Genomic DNA, 15,958 nt, shown 5'->3' on the forward strand with positions numbered 1-15,958 from the left:
AGTTGTTTCCCACGCGGAGGGGAGTACGAGGGTTTACTGGTTCGTCTGCCATCGCCGGAGAATAACAATAGGTGTAGGTGAGTAGAGGGATGGCCAGGCCAGCGATGGGAGTAGGGTGGGGCGGTGAGGCCTGCGCGGTAGCATAGTCGGCCACGAGAGAGGGAGCAGGCAGTCCCGCCGGCACTGGTTTGAGCGGCTGGAGCAGGAAGAGCAGAGATTGAAGAAGCACCATGGCCGTTGGATGGACATTCAACAGTCACTGCTCTCGTGTGTTAACTAAGTTGACACGGCCTTGCGTGCGCGTCGCGTCAACCTAGTAGGCCCACAAGTCAGCCTCAAATATGTGGAAAACAACATACAACCAATCTGTCATTATTGCTAATAAATGTACAACCCATTGGCTAATTCTTAAGGATTTTTTTGAAGCCCATATTCTTTTTGTTACTATTGCAGCCCATATTCTGGCCAAGGTTAAAAATTCAACGAAATTTTCATATTTCGGTGCGGTCCGAACTATTTTTAATCTCGAAATTTTGAATCACGTTCAAACTAATTAAAAAAATAAATTTATATCAATTTAAAATCCAACATAACTTTCCCCGCAAAAAAAAATTAAATTTGAAATCTCGAAATCTTAAAAAAAGATATTTGAAACAAATTGCTGGTTTGCTGTGTTTTTAAAATTTACATCCCATTTATTACCACTTCATTTTCTGGGCAAGCGAATACATCGCTCTCGCCTTGAATTATTTGTAGCCTAGCCGGGCTGAGAAAGAAAGTAGGCCTCCGTTGGGTATTTCTTAAAAAAAGGTAGAACTGGGCTAGCCATTTTCAGAAAGAAAAAAACACAACTGGGCTCATCATGTGGTAAACATCAAATAAAACCCTGGCTAGACGGGCCACAGCCCCCGCACAACCCCATTGTTACCCTGATCCGTCTCTAAAACTAGTAAATAACAACTGCTTGTTGCTCAAGAAAAGTAAATAACAACTGCGCGACCTGCTGGGTCCCTGGTGTCAGCCACTCGTTGTGTAATTCTCTCATTTATTGACTACGTTGACAATGGCGCGGGCCCGAGATGTCCAACCATTAGGAGGAACCATTTTTTGGGCTTGTAATGATGAGGCACTTGCTTGCGTACTGCCATGACACTGGTGGGTCTGTACTGTCGTCCTCTCCACGTACAGTCATCTCCTTATTCCTCTCGGTTGTTGACCACGTTGACAACACCAGACGGCGGCGCACCGCGCACGGCGAGCGAACCAAGGCGGAGGACGATGGCGAGGCCTCGGATGGAATGAACAGGAGCCATGGAAGATGCGCCGGTATAGTCGCAGGTGGAGGGGAGTATGAGGGTTCACTGATTCGGGTCCGCGTTGGGGCCGACATCGCCGGAGAATAACAGGATGTTGATACGTCCATTTTGCACCATATTTTGCTACTATTATTTATAATTTTTTACGCATAGTAATGCTTTTGGGAGTAATTCTAATGCCTTTTCTCTCATAATATGCAAGGTTTACACAAAGAGGGAGAATACCGGTAGCTAAAATTCTGGACCTGAAAAAGCACGTCAGAGCTACCTATTGTGCACAACTCCAAATAAGCTAAAACTTCACGGATATTTTTATGGAATATTTAATAATTATTGGAGCAAATAACTACCAGAGGGGGGCCACCAGGTGGGCACAACCCACCTGGGCGCGTGAGGGCCCTCAGGCGCGCCCTGGTGGGTTGTCCCCTCCTCAGCCCACCTCCGGTGCCCCTCTTCTGGTATATAAGTCATTTTGACCTAGAAAAAAATTAAGAGGATGACTTTCGGGACGAAGCACCGCCGTCTCGAGGCGGAACTTGGGCAGGAGCACTTTTGCCCTTCGGCGGAGCGATTCCGCTGGGGGAACTTCCCTCCCGGAGGGGGAAATCATTGTCATCGTCATCACCAACAACTCTCCCATCTTGGGGAGGGCAATCTCCATCAACATCTTCAACAACACCATCTCCTCTCAAACCCTAGTTCATCTCTTGTGTTCAATCTTTGTACCGGAACCTTAGATTGGTGCTTGTGGGTGACTAGTAGTGTTGATTACATCTTGTAGTTGATTACTATATGGTTTATTTGGTGGAAGATTATATGTTCAGATCCATTATTTTATTTAATACCCCTTTGATCTTGAGCATGATTATCATTTGTGAGTAGTTACTTTTGTTCTTGAGGTCACGGGAGAAATCTTGTTGCAAGTAATCATGTGAACTTGATATGTGTTCGATATTTTGATGAAATGTATGTTGTGATTCCCTTAGTGGTGTCATGTGAACGTCGACTACATGGAACTTCACCTTTATTAGGGCCTAAGGGAATGCATTCTGGAGTAGTTATTAGATGATGGGTTGCGAGAGTGACAGAAGCTTAAACCCTAGTTTATGTGCTACTTCGTAAGGGGCTGATTTGGATCCAAAAGTTTAATGCTATGGTTCGATTTTATCTTTATTTTTTCTCGTAATTGTGGATGCTTGCGAGGGGGTTAATCATAAGTAGGAGGTTTGTTCAAGTAATAACAACACCTAAGCACTGGTCCACCCACATATCAAATTATCAAAGTAGCGAACACGAATCAAACCAACATGATGAAAGTGACTAGATGAAATTCCCGTGTACCCTCAAGAACGTTTTGCTTACCATAAGAGACCGTTTTGGCCTGTCCTTTGCCTCAAAAGGATTGGGCTACCTTGCTGCACTTTTTTTACCGTTACCGTTACTTGCTCGTTACAAATTATCTTGCTATCAAACTACTCGTTACTTATAATTTCAGTGCTTGCAGAGATTACCTTGCTGAAAACCACTCGTCATTTCCTTCTGCTCCTCGTTGGGTTCGACACTCTTACCTATCGAAAGGACTACGATTGATCCCCTATACTTGTGGGTCATCAAGGCTCTTTTCTGGCGCCGTTGCCGGGGAGTGAAGCGCTCTTGGTAAGTGGAAATCGGTAAGGAAAAATTATTACTACGTGCTGGAATTTATTTTCACTTTCTACTATGGAGAACAATCCTTTGAGGGGTATCGTCACCTTGACCGGAACCACAATTAGTTTCCCCTCAACCTACTGAACCTACCGAAAATATTGGTTATGAAATTCCTTCGGGTATGATAGAACAACTGCTAGCTAATCCTTATGCTGGAACCGAACATCCTGATATGCTCTTGATATATGTGGATGAAATTTGTGGATTATTCAAGCTTGCAAGTTTACCTGGAGATGAAGCTAAGAAGAAGGTTTTACCTTTATCTTTGAAGGGAAAGGCATTGGCATGGTATAGGCTGTGCGATGATGTTGGATCTTGGAACTGGAATCGATTGAAATTGGAATTTCAGCAAAAAATTATCCTGTGCATCTAGTTCATAGTGATCGGAACTATATATATAAATTTTGGCCTCGTGAAGGAGAAAGTATCGCTCTAGCTTGGGGGAGGCTTAAGTCAATGTTATATTCATGCCCCAATCATGAACTCTCAAGAGAAATTATCATTCAGAATTTTTATGCTCGGCTTTCTCGTAATGATCAATCCATGCTCGATACTTCTTGTACTGGTTCTTTTATGAAGAAGACTATTGAATTCAGGTGGTATCTTTTAGAAAGAATTAAACGCAACTCTGAAGATTGGGAACTCGACGAAGGTAAAGAGTCAGGTATTAAACTTGAGTTTGATTGTGTTAAATCTTGTATGAATACCGATGCTTTTCAAAAGTTTAGCACTAAATATGGACTTGACTCTGGGATAGTAGCCTCTTTCTGTGAATCATTTGCTACTCATGTTGATCTCCCTAAAGAGAAGTGGTTTAAATATCACCCACCTACTAAAGAAGAAACTAAAAAACCGGTTGTGGTTAAATATGAAACTATTATTTACAATGTTGACCGAGTTGTTCCTACTGCTTACATTGAAAAGCCACCTTTCCCTGTTAGGATAAAGGAACATGCTAAGATCTCAACCGTGGTCAATAAAAGCTATATTAGAGCACCTAAATCTGCTGAACAAATCAAGGTAGAACTTAGTGTTGCTATGGTTAAAGATCTCTTGGTAGAAAATATAGATGGGCATGTTATTTACTTCTACAATGAAGCTACTAGAATTGCCAAACTAGATGAAAAAGATAAACATAGACTTGTTGTTGGCATGCATGTTGTCTCAGTTAAAATAGGAGATCAATGTTATCATGGCTTATGTCACTTAGGTGCTAGCGTGAGTTCTATTCCCTTTACCTTATATCAAGAAATTATGAATGACATAGCACCCACTGAAATAGAAGACATAGATGTTACTATTAAACTTGATAATAGAGACACCATCACACCACTTGGGATTGTTAGAGATGTTGAAGTCTTGTGTGGGAAAATAAAATATCCTACTGATTTTCTAGTTCTTGGTTCCCCACAAGATGACTTTTGTCCCATTATCTTTGATTAACCTTTCTTGAACACCATTAATGCTAAAATAGATTGTGAGAAACAAATCGTCGGTGTTAGTTTTGGTGGTGACTCTCATGAGTTTAATTTTTCTAAGTTTAGTAGAAAACATCATAAGAAAGAATTGCCTAGTAAGGATGAAATAATTGGTCTTGCTTCTATTGCAGTGCCTCCTACTGATCCACTAGAACAATATTTAATAGACCATTAAAATGATATGCATATACATGAAAGAAATGAAATAGATAAAATTTTCTTTGAACAACGACCTCTGCTTAAACACAATTTGCCTATTGAAACTCTAGGAGGTCCTCCTCCACCTAAAGGTGATCCCGTGTTTGAATTGAAACAATTGCCAGACACTTTGAAATATGCTTATCTTGATGAGAAAAAGTTATATCCTGTTATTATTAGTGCTAACCTTTCAGAACATGAAGAAGAAAGATTATTAAAGGTTCGGAGGAAGCACCGAGCTGCTATTGGATATACTCTTGATGATCTTAAGGGCATTAGTCCTACTCTCTGTCAGCATAAAATTAATATGGAACCTGATGCTAAACCCGTTGTTGATCACGAACGACGGTTGAATCCCAAATGAAAGAAGTGGTAAGAACTGAAATATTAAAGCTTCTAGAAGCAGGTATAATCTATCCCGTAGCTGATAGTAGATGGGTAAGTCCCGTTCATTGTGTCCCTAAGAAAGGAGGTATTACCATTGTTCCTAATGATAAAATGAACTTATTCCACAAAGAATTGTTACTGGCTATAGGATCGTAATTGATTTTAGGAAACTAAATAAAGCAACTAGGAAAGATCATTATCCCCTGCCTTTTATTGATCAAATGCTAGAAAGACTATCAAAGCACACACACTTCTGTTTCCTTGATGAATATTATGGTTTTTCTCAAATACCTGTTTCACAACCTGATCAAGAGAAAACCACCTTTACTTCTCCTTTTGGAACTTATGCTTATAGACGTATGCCTTTTGGTTTATGTAATGCACCTGCTACCTTTCAAAGATGAATGACAACGATATTCTATGACTTCTGTGAAAAGATTGTTGAGGTTTTCATGGATGATTTTCTGTTTACAGAACTTCTTTTGATGATTGCTTGAGCAACCTTGATCGAGTTTTGCAGAGATGTGAGCAAACTAATCTTTTCTTGAATTGGGAGAAGTGCCACTTTATGGTTAATGAAGGTATTGTCTTGGGGCATAAAATTTCCGAACGAGGTATTGAGGTGGATAAAGCTAAAGTTGATGCAATTGAGAAAATTCCATGTCCTAGAGATATCAAAGGTATTCGTAGTTTCCTCGGTCATGCTGGTTTCTATAGGAGATTTATTAAAGACTTCTCTAAAATGTCTAGGTCTCTTACAAATCTTTTACAAAAGGATGTTCCATTTGTTTTTTATGATGATTGTGTAGAAGCCTTTGAAACACTTAAGAAAGCCTTCATTTCTGCACCTATTGTTCAACCACCTAATTGGAATTTTCCTTTTGAAATTATGTGTGATGCTAGTGATTATGCTGTTGGTGCTATTTTAGGACAAAGAGTTGATAAGAAACAGAATTGTATCCATTATGCTAGCAAAACTCTAGACAATGCCCGAAGAAATTATGCTACTACTGAAAAATAATTCTTAGCAGTTGTGTTTGCTTGTGATAAATTTAGATCTTATATTGTTGATTCTAAAGTTACTGTTCACATTGATCATGCTGCTATTAAATATCTTATGGGAAAGAAAGATGCTAAACCTAGACTCATTAGATGGGTTCTCTTGCTACAAGAATTTGATTTACATATCACTGATAGAAAAGGAGCTGAGAACCCCGTAGCTACAACTTGTCTAGGTTAGAAAATATTCTTGATGACCCACAACCTATTAATGATAGTTTTCCTGATGAACAAGTAGCTGCAATAAATGTTTCTCATAACACTCCTTGGTATGCTGATTATGCTAATTACATTGTTGCTAAATATATACCACCTAGTTTTACATACCAACAAAAGAAAAAATTCTTCTATGACTTAAGACATTACTTTTGGGATGATCCACATCTTTATAAAGAAGGAGTGGATGGTATTATTAGACGTTGTGTACCTGAGCATGAACAAGGACAAATCTTACGGAAATGTCACTCCGAAGCTTATGGAGGGCATCATGCAGGAGATAGAACTGCTCATAAGGTATTGCAATCTAGTTTTTCTTGGCCTACTCTCTTCAAGGATGCCCGTAAGTTTGTTTTATCTTGTGATGAATGTCAAAGAATTGGTAATATCGGTAAGCATCAAGAAATGCCCATGAATTATTCGCTTGCTGTTGAATCATTTGATGTTTGGGGTTTTGATTATATGGGACATTTTCCTTCCTCTAATGGGTATACACATATTTTGGTTGCTGTTGATTATGTCACTAAGTGGGTAGAAGCTATTCCAACTAGTAGTGCTGATCACAACACCTCCATTAAAATGCTTAAGGAAGTTATTTTCCCAAGGTTTGGAGTCCCTAGATATTTAATGACTGATGGTGGTTCACACTTTATTCATGGTGCTTTCCGTAAGATGCTTGCCAAGTATGATGTTAACCATAGAATTGCATCACCCTATCATCCTCAATCTAGTGGTCAAGTTGAACCTAGCAATAGAGAAATAAAACTAATATTACAGAAAACTGTTGATAGGTCCCGAAAGAATAGGTCTAAAAAATTAGATGATGCACTTTGGGCTTATAGAACAACTTATAAAAATCCTATGGGTATGTCTCCTTATAAAATGGTATATGGAAAATCTTGTCATTTGCCTCTAGAGTTAGAACATAAAGCATATTGGGCAATTAAAGAACTCAACTATGATTTCAAACTTGCCGGTGAAAAGAGGCTATTTGATATTAGCTCATTAGATGAATGGAGAACCCAAGCTTATGAAAATGCCAAACTATTTAAAGAGAAAGTTAAAAGATGGCATGATAAAAGGATCCAAAAACGAGAATTCAAGTTGGGGAATATGTTCTTCTACACAACTCTCGTTTCAGATTCTTTGCAGGAAAACTTCTCTCCAAATGGGAAGGACCATAAGTTATCGAAGAGGTTTATCGCTCTGGAGCCATCAAAATAAATAATGCCGAAGGTACCAACCCGAATGAGGTCAATGGTCAAAGAATTAAACACTACATCTCAGGTACGCCTATTAATGTTGAAAGCAATATTATCCAAACCATGATGCCGGAGGAACACATAAAAGAAACCTTCCGGAACACTCCAGAATAACCAAAAAAGAGGAGGTACGTGATACGGTAAGTAAACGGACTCCAAAAAATCCGCAAAAATATTTTTTATCAGTTTTGGAATATATTAAAAATTAGGAAATTAAGAAATAACCAGGAAGGCAACCCTGGTGGGCACAAGACACCAGGGCGCGCCAGGGCCCCCTGGCGTGCCCAGGTGGGTTGTGCCCACCTTAGTTACCTTTCGGACTCCGTTTTTCTTCCGTTTGCTTGTTTCCCAAGATAAAAAATCTTTATATACCCCTCGAACGTACTGACCTCCACGGAGAACTCTTCTGTTTTTCTTTCCTGCTGTTTTCAGGCAGATCCAAAAAATATGCCGTCTCAGGATTCAGAGGGTGAGAGCTATGTTGCTGATTATATTACAAACCCCAAGGTTTATGGAGATGTAGAACATAATGGTTGGACCACGGATGAAGAAGAGGATTATGATCCGAAACGGAAGGAAGAGACAAGGTCGGATGAAGATGAAGTTCCATTACCTCAACCTGGGGACATGCACATGGAATTCAAGAAGTCAAGTATCCCTAATAAAGCAAAGAAACCTAAGGTCCGGTTTATCCCTTTTCATCTCTTGCAGGAAAATAAGCAAGAATTATGCAAAAAGGTACCGAGGCTTGAGCAGGAGATCGACGATTTGAGGAGGAGAATTACATCCTCAAGCATAAGCTGGGGAAGAAGAATAATCATACATCGTCACCACCTCCTTCTTCATCACCAAAGGAGACTTGAGTTCATGGTATGGGAACTCCCCTTGGCTTGTGCCAAGCTTGGGGGAGGTGTCCCGGTATCGTATCACCACCACTATCTTTGCTTTTGTCTATTTTTAGTTCGATCCTTAATTATCTTTTGATCTAGTTGAATAAAAGCTTAGTTCGATCCTTTCTTTTCGAGTCTTTGCTTAGTGATCTATCTATGTAATCATGTGCGAGTTATATAATAAAGATTAGTTCAAGTTTTGCTTTCTGCACTTTTATGTTTCAATAAAAAGGAAAGGAATAAATAAATGAAAAAGATCATATGCTAATATTATGGTAAGTAATGACATCACATAAGGAAGAGTATAAGTGGTAAAATTTGTTGGAGATTGACAAACGTAGCATTGGTCAATGATGCAACTCATGAAAGAATTAATAAGGGAAGAGAAGATTCACATGGAAATACACTATCTTGGACATCTTTTATGATTGTGAGCCCCCATTAAATATTTTGTGTCAACATAGTTGACGCTGGACATGGAAGACAACGTAATGATTTATGTTTGTTCATATTCACATAGAAGTTATATTGTCATAGATCCTTTAACATGTGGTGCTTTCCCAATATCTTTTCTAGCCAAAAAATCCGCACTAAGTAGAGATACTACTTGTGCATCCAAAAACCCTTAACTCAAATCTTATTTTGAGAGTCCACCATACCTACCTATGTATTGAGTAAGATCCTTCAAGTAAGTTGTCATCGGTGCAATAAGGCAATAAAAATTGCTTCTAAATGTGTCGGATCAGTTAGTGTAAGAGAAAATTGAGCGTTGTACAAACTTGTGATGGCAAAGAATAAAAGTGACGGACTGCATAATAAAGGTTGTTATCATAAGGGGCAATACAACGTGACGTTCTTTTGCATTAAGGGATTTGGCATACAAACAAATAAGTACATGGCAACCTCTGCTTCCCTCTGCGAAGGGCCTTTCTTTTACTTTTATGCAGAGTCAAAGTTTTCTCCCCTATTCCTTTTTATTTTTCTCCTTTGGCAAGCATCATGTGGTGAGGAAAGATCTAGGCACATATATCCAGCTGGATATGAGTAGGCATGAGTTATTATTGTTGACATCACCCTTGAGGTGAATATGTTGGGTGGCGAAACTATAAGCCCCTATCTTTCTATGTGTCTGGTTGAAACTTTTTGTTCATGGGTACGCTGTGAGTGTTAGCAATCATAGAAGACTACATGATGGTTGAGTATGTGGACTTGCCTAAAGGCTCCGACACGTGACCCTTCCTGGAAATATGATGAATTGTAGTTGCAAAGTTGACTGAGAACATAGTTTGTTGGTTTTCAATAAGGTTTATGCTTTATATTTCGATGTTGTGATGAATTGCTACTTGTTCATGTGAAGTTATATGATAAAAGTTATGTCATAAAAGTTATTTGATAAAGTTCGTGTTAAACTTCCTTGCTGTTATAATAATATGCATGATGCTTCTATGTCCGTATTTTGTTTTTATCTACACCTCTCTCTCTAAGCATGTGGACATGTTTTTCGATTTTGGTTTTCGCTTGAGGACAAGCGAGGTCTAAGCTTGGGGGAGTTGATACGTCCATTTTGCATCATGTTTTGCTACTGTTATTTATAATGTTTTTATGCATAATAATGATTTTGGGAGTAATTCTAATGCCTTTTCTCTCATAATATGCAAGGTTTACACAAAGAGGGAGAATACCGGCAACTGGAATTCTGGACCTGAAAAAGCACGTCAGAGCTACCTATTCTGCACAATTCCAAATAAGCTGAAACTTCACGGAGATTTTTTATGGAATATTTCAGAATTATTAGAGCAAATAACTACCTGAGGGGGCCCACCAGGTGGGCACAACCCACCTGGGCGCGCTAGGGCCCCCAGGCGCGCCCTGGTGGGTTGTGCCCTCCTCAGCCCACCTCCGGCGCCCCTCTTATGGTATATAAGTCATTTTGACCTAGAAAAAATAAGAGGAGGACTTTCGGGACGAAGCGCTGCCGTCTCGAGGCGGAACTTGGTAGGAGCACTTTCGCCCTCCGGCGGAGCGATTCCATCGGGGGAACTTCCCTCCCGGAGGGGGAAATCATCGTCATCGTCATCACCAACAACTCTCCCATCTTGGGGAGGGCAATCTCCATCAACATCTTCAACAACACCATCTCCTCTCAAACCCTAGTTCATCTCTTGTGTTCAATCTTTGTACCGGAACCTTAGATTGGTGCTTGTGGGTGACTAGTAGTGTTGATTACATCTTGTAGTTGATTACTATATGGTTTATTTGGTGGAAGATTATATGTTCAAATCCATTATGCTATTTAACACCCCTCTGATCTTGAGCATGATTATCATTTGTGAGTAGTTACTTTGGTTCTTGAGGTCACGAGAGAAATCTTGTTGCAAGTAATCATGTGAACTTGATATGTGTTCGATATTTTGATGATATGTATGTTGTGATTCCCTTACTGGTGTCCTGTGAACGTTGACTACATGGCACTTCACCTTATTAGGGCCTAAGGGAATGCATTGTGGAGTAGTTATTAGATGATGGGTTGCGAGAGTGACAGAAGCTTAAACCCTAGTTTATGCGCTACTTCGTAAGGGGCTGATTTGGATCCAAAAGTTTAATGCTATGATTAGATTTTATCTTAATACTTTTCTCGTAGTTGCAGATGCTTGCGAGGGGGTTAATCATAAGTAGGAGGTTTGTTCAAGTAAGAACAACACCTAAGCACCGCTCCACCCACATATCAAATTATCAAAATAGCGAACACGAATCAAACCAACATGATGAAAGTGACTAGATGAAATTCCCGTGTACCCTCAAGAACGTTTTGCTTACCATAAGAGACCATTTTGGCCTGTCCTTGCCTCAAAAGGATTGGGCTACCTTGCTGCGCTTTTGTTACCGTTACCGTTACTTTCTCATTACAAATTATTTTGCTATCAAACTACTCGTTACTTATAATTTCATTGCTTGTAGAGAATACCTTGCTGAAAACCACTTGTCATTTCCTTCTGCTCCTTGTTGGGTTCGACACTCTTACTTATCGAAAGGACTACGATTGATCCCCTATACTTGTGGGTCATCAGACATGTGGGGGAATAGAGGGATGGACTGGCCAACGTTTGAGGGTACAGTAGGGCGGCGGAGGCACAGCCAACTGTGGGAGGCAGGGAGCAGGCGGAACCGATGGGGTGGTTTGGTTTGGGCAGCTGGAGGAAGAAGACAAGAGATAGAAGATATACGACAGATGTTGGAGTCAATCCAACGGCTGGTAGGCAGAATCATTTGTTGTCTAGCAAGTCGACACCACCTTGGATAGACTTTTTCCTCGTGGGTCCCAAATGTTAGAATCCAAATCTGTCACGGCCATGCAACCTTTCTTATGAAAATTTACAGCCTATTTGGTGTGCTAGTTCAAAATAAGTTTGTGGGTGTTGGTGGGGGCTAATCGCTTGGGTTCTGTAATGCACAGTGAGCTCAAGCAGCTGGCGAGAGTGATGTTATTTCCCTTGGTTGGGATTTGATACAATATTTCTCTCTTAATTAAACAAATGGCAAGCCATTTGCCTTGTTTGAAAGAAAATATGATAGCCACAGCCGAGTTGAAAAGGGCAACAACATCTAACTCCATCTTACAAACTATACAAAAGCACGAGGGTTAATTGTTCATCAGGTTTAGACAAAACCCAGATTGAAAAGGGCAACAACATCTAACTCCAGCATTGTTTTCGGCAGTCACCATCAAATGGATCGGTCAGGTCCATAGAATGAACATCCTGGGTCGTAAAATTTACTGGATTATGACCACAAGATGTTGTAAATAGAAGCCCGACACATTCAGAAGCCCTTTTGTCCACCTGAAACTCCTTTCTTTGCTCTTCGACATACCCATCCATCAAAACCATGTCGCTAATAAACTTAAGCCTAATGGACAATAGTAACCTCGCATTCAGCAAGAAGAATGTGACAAATCTAGTGGTTGCATGGTTGGCTACATATCGTTCCAGCGTTATTGTCTTCTTTCGAATGTCATGAGAAGTGAGAAAATCCCGGTGCTTATGAATCCACCGGTTGGTATTACTTTCTTACCCCATCCTGTTGCCTAAATAGACATGAAGACTGAAAACAACTAAGGTCTAAAAAAAGAGTGTCAAAAGAGCAACAACTGAACGGTTAATTCTAGTACACTATATGCGGGCTTCCAATGTGCGTGATATTATCTCCTTTATATACAACTTCTCCAGACATGGAAAGCATTGCAGCAAGCCAATAATCTTGTTCAGATCAAAAATATTCATATGGATATATAAGATCTTGACAGAATCCAGCACCATTGATAGGCTATCCATGGACAAACTCTTCATTGAGCATAGAACATAATATTAGTACAAAATGTGTACTCCAAGATGATATAGAACTTATGCACAGAAATTTAAAATGCAGCTTATGATTACAAGTGTAGATGATAATATATACAGTACCTGAAGAACTGTGGAGCCCAACACCATCTTGAAATGAGCACAGAGATCATGTATTACACCCAAGGTCTCCAGTTTAGGCGCAGAGACGACAATTATTTCCGATGGTGAATAACGAGAATCAAGGATCAACCTTTGAAGTGAAGGGGCATCTTCGATGATGAGCTACCTTCCGTCAAAACAAATCCCAATTCTTACAAGGTTAGGCGACTTTATTTGGAGACAACCGATTCTAACTGTGAAAACAAGCACTCCAGGGCAGGGCAACTGGAGTGGATGATGCTGTGCAATGAGGCCTTCGACATACGAACCTGCACAAGTGAAAGTTTTTTGAGAAATGGGAGTCTAAGGTTTAGTACCAGATTGTCTGGTAGGTAGCACATCGCAAAGGTGGCGGTGTGGAGAGAGGAGGAAAACCGCGAGATGGACATCGGTGCTGAGGGCACAAGTACATGGCATTCGGTATGTGGTATGGGATTTCTAGGGAAATAGTAGAACTCAAGCAAGTGTAGTTCTATGAATTCAAGGGATTATAGCCAGGCGTCCACCGTGCAGGGCATGCTCAGGTAGCATGTCGGGATGCAGAGGCTTTGAGTGGAGCCCTGGTGGGAGGAGATGATGGCTCCGGGGAGTTCAAAATCATTAAAGAGAGATAGCTGACAACAGTTGAGATTAAGGGGCGCAGCGCCATAGAGGGTGCCACCGAGTTGAGAGGACTTGGGTGCGGCAGCAACCCTTGGTGGGGAGAAGCGAGATGATCTCCCCAAGGATGGCATCCGGGAGATCGCTGATGCGGTCCACCCGAGATTCTACGGGTTCCTGGGATCCGGTGGGGGCGGGCTCGCCGCTTCTCCCCACGCTGCCAGGTGCGGGATCTACAATAGGCGTCGCCGCTGGCGGGAGCCTCATCTTCTTGGCGTTGGGGTCAACCGACTCCATTTTCCTCGAGGACGTCGCGTCGAGCTCACGGATTTGAGCAGAGTAATGAATGACGAGCCTAGTTGTAGTGCGAGTGAAGAAGAAGGAGAGTTGGGGTTTTCTATAGTAGTTGTAAGTGCATCTAGTGCCCCTTAGTGATTTTGGTGTATTGAAGACTTATAGGTTAAGGGACTGATGCGTTTGTGAGTGTACACAGGTCCATAAGTCTGTGAGGAGTTTGATATTTACAGAGAAAGTCGACCCCTAAAAATGAATATCTTCAATTGAAGACTTCGGATTTCTGAAGACTTTGAAAGTGAAGAAATTGGTGTGACCTTGAAGACTAGGTATTCATTCGAGGAACATGAAGCGTGAAGACTTTTGTTTTCGTAGTTTCATTTTCTCTTTCTTGAGTCATAGGAAACACCGTACTGTTAAAGGGGGTCGAGGAAATACCAAGGAAAAATTTCCAAGTGATGCTCAACTCAAAATCCTACACCTACCAATCCCTTCGAGTGAAGCCATTGGAAATCTCATACAGTTCATCAAATTTCTTCAGTGACAGAGACGAAGTTCTTCTGGTCTCTGAGGAATTTGTTCTGACTGAGGAGTTAGGAATTCGCCAGTGTGGATTGCCTACAAGTGAGGAACATGATAGCCCTGAGGAATTTGAGCCTCAAATATCCGACCGTTGCTGTGCTACACGCCAGCTGTCCCAAAATATCTATCCACCTAACGGTCATATCATTGAAGGGCATTTATGTCTTATCATGTCGGGCTACTCCCTAGGCTATAAATAGCCGCCCCCTACAACCACTAGTTGGTTGGCTGCTCCGAGAGAAACTGACACTTGTCATTTGAGAGCATCCCATCCTCCGAGGACTTTGAGCGAAGATCATCAAGTGAGGAAAACCCAAACCCAAACACCTACAAACCCAAAGTGATTGAGCATCATTGAAGAGATTGATCCTGCATGGATCCGACGCTTGTTACCTTTGAAGACTGTGCATCTTCCAGACGGTTAGGCGTCATGGTCTAGAGCATCCAAGAGGAAGTTGTGGATCACCGAGTGACCGAGTTTGTGAAGGTTTGGAAGTCACCTGAAGACTTACCACGAGTGATTGGGTGAGGTCTGTGTGACCTTATCTCAAGGAGAATACGGTGAGGACTGTGTGTCCGGGACTATGTGTCCTCAGGTTTAAATACCTAGCCGCTCCAACCAGACGTACAACTGTCACAGCAGTTGGAACTGGTCTACCAAATCATTGTCTTCACGAAGCCTACTGGTTCTATTTCCTCAACTCTTTCATTTCCTCATAACTATGTTGTGTGCTTGTTCATATCTATTTGAAGACTTTGACTGAAGACTTTCTCAATTTCCTCAGTTCAATTTCTCCAGTCTGTTTGTCTTCATCCTGTTTTATCCTGTGCTTACGCTTCCTGTACTCTGTGCGTGTTTACATTTCATCATGATGACCATGCTTATGTTCTGTTACGTTTCCATCTAAGTACTTATTTCGCTGCAAGTAGTTCTTCGCTTAGGAATTTCCTCACCCTGAAATTCCTCAGTGAAGAATTCATAAAAATCGCCTATTCACCCCCCTCTAGTCGATATAACGCACTTTCAATTGGTACCAGAGCAAGGTACTCCCTAGTTCTTTGTGATTTTGGTTTAATCGCCTGGAGTTTTAGTTATGTCGACTGCAGGTATGATCAAGGTCTCTGCTGGGTGTCCTACCTTTGATGGGACGGGCTACCCCTACTGGAAGAATAAGATGCGTATGCATCTTGAGGCAATTGACAACGATCTCTGGTATGTTGTGGAAAATGGTGTTCCCTCTGTCACACCTTCCGTGAATGCTGCCAATGTGAAGAGATTCAAGCAACTCGATTCTCAAGCGAAGAACATCATATGTGGCCATCTGAGTAAAGGGCAGTATGGCAGAGTGAGTGCTTTGGAAACTGCTAAGCTTATCTGGGATAGGTTGTCTAAAGTGAATGAAGGAGTCTCAACTCAGCGTGACTCTCGAGTTGACGTTCTTCGCAATCTCTTCAACCGCTTCAAAA

This window comes from Aegilops tauschii, chromosome 5 (genome assembly GCF_002575655.3).
Source record: "Aegilops tauschii subsp. strangulata cultivar AL8/78 chromosome 5, Aet v6.0, whole genome shotgun sequence".
In the NCBI taxonomy this organism is placed as follows: domain Eukaryota; kingdom Viridiplantae; phylum Streptophyta; class Magnoliopsida; order Poales; family Poaceae; genus Aegilops; species Aegilops tauschii.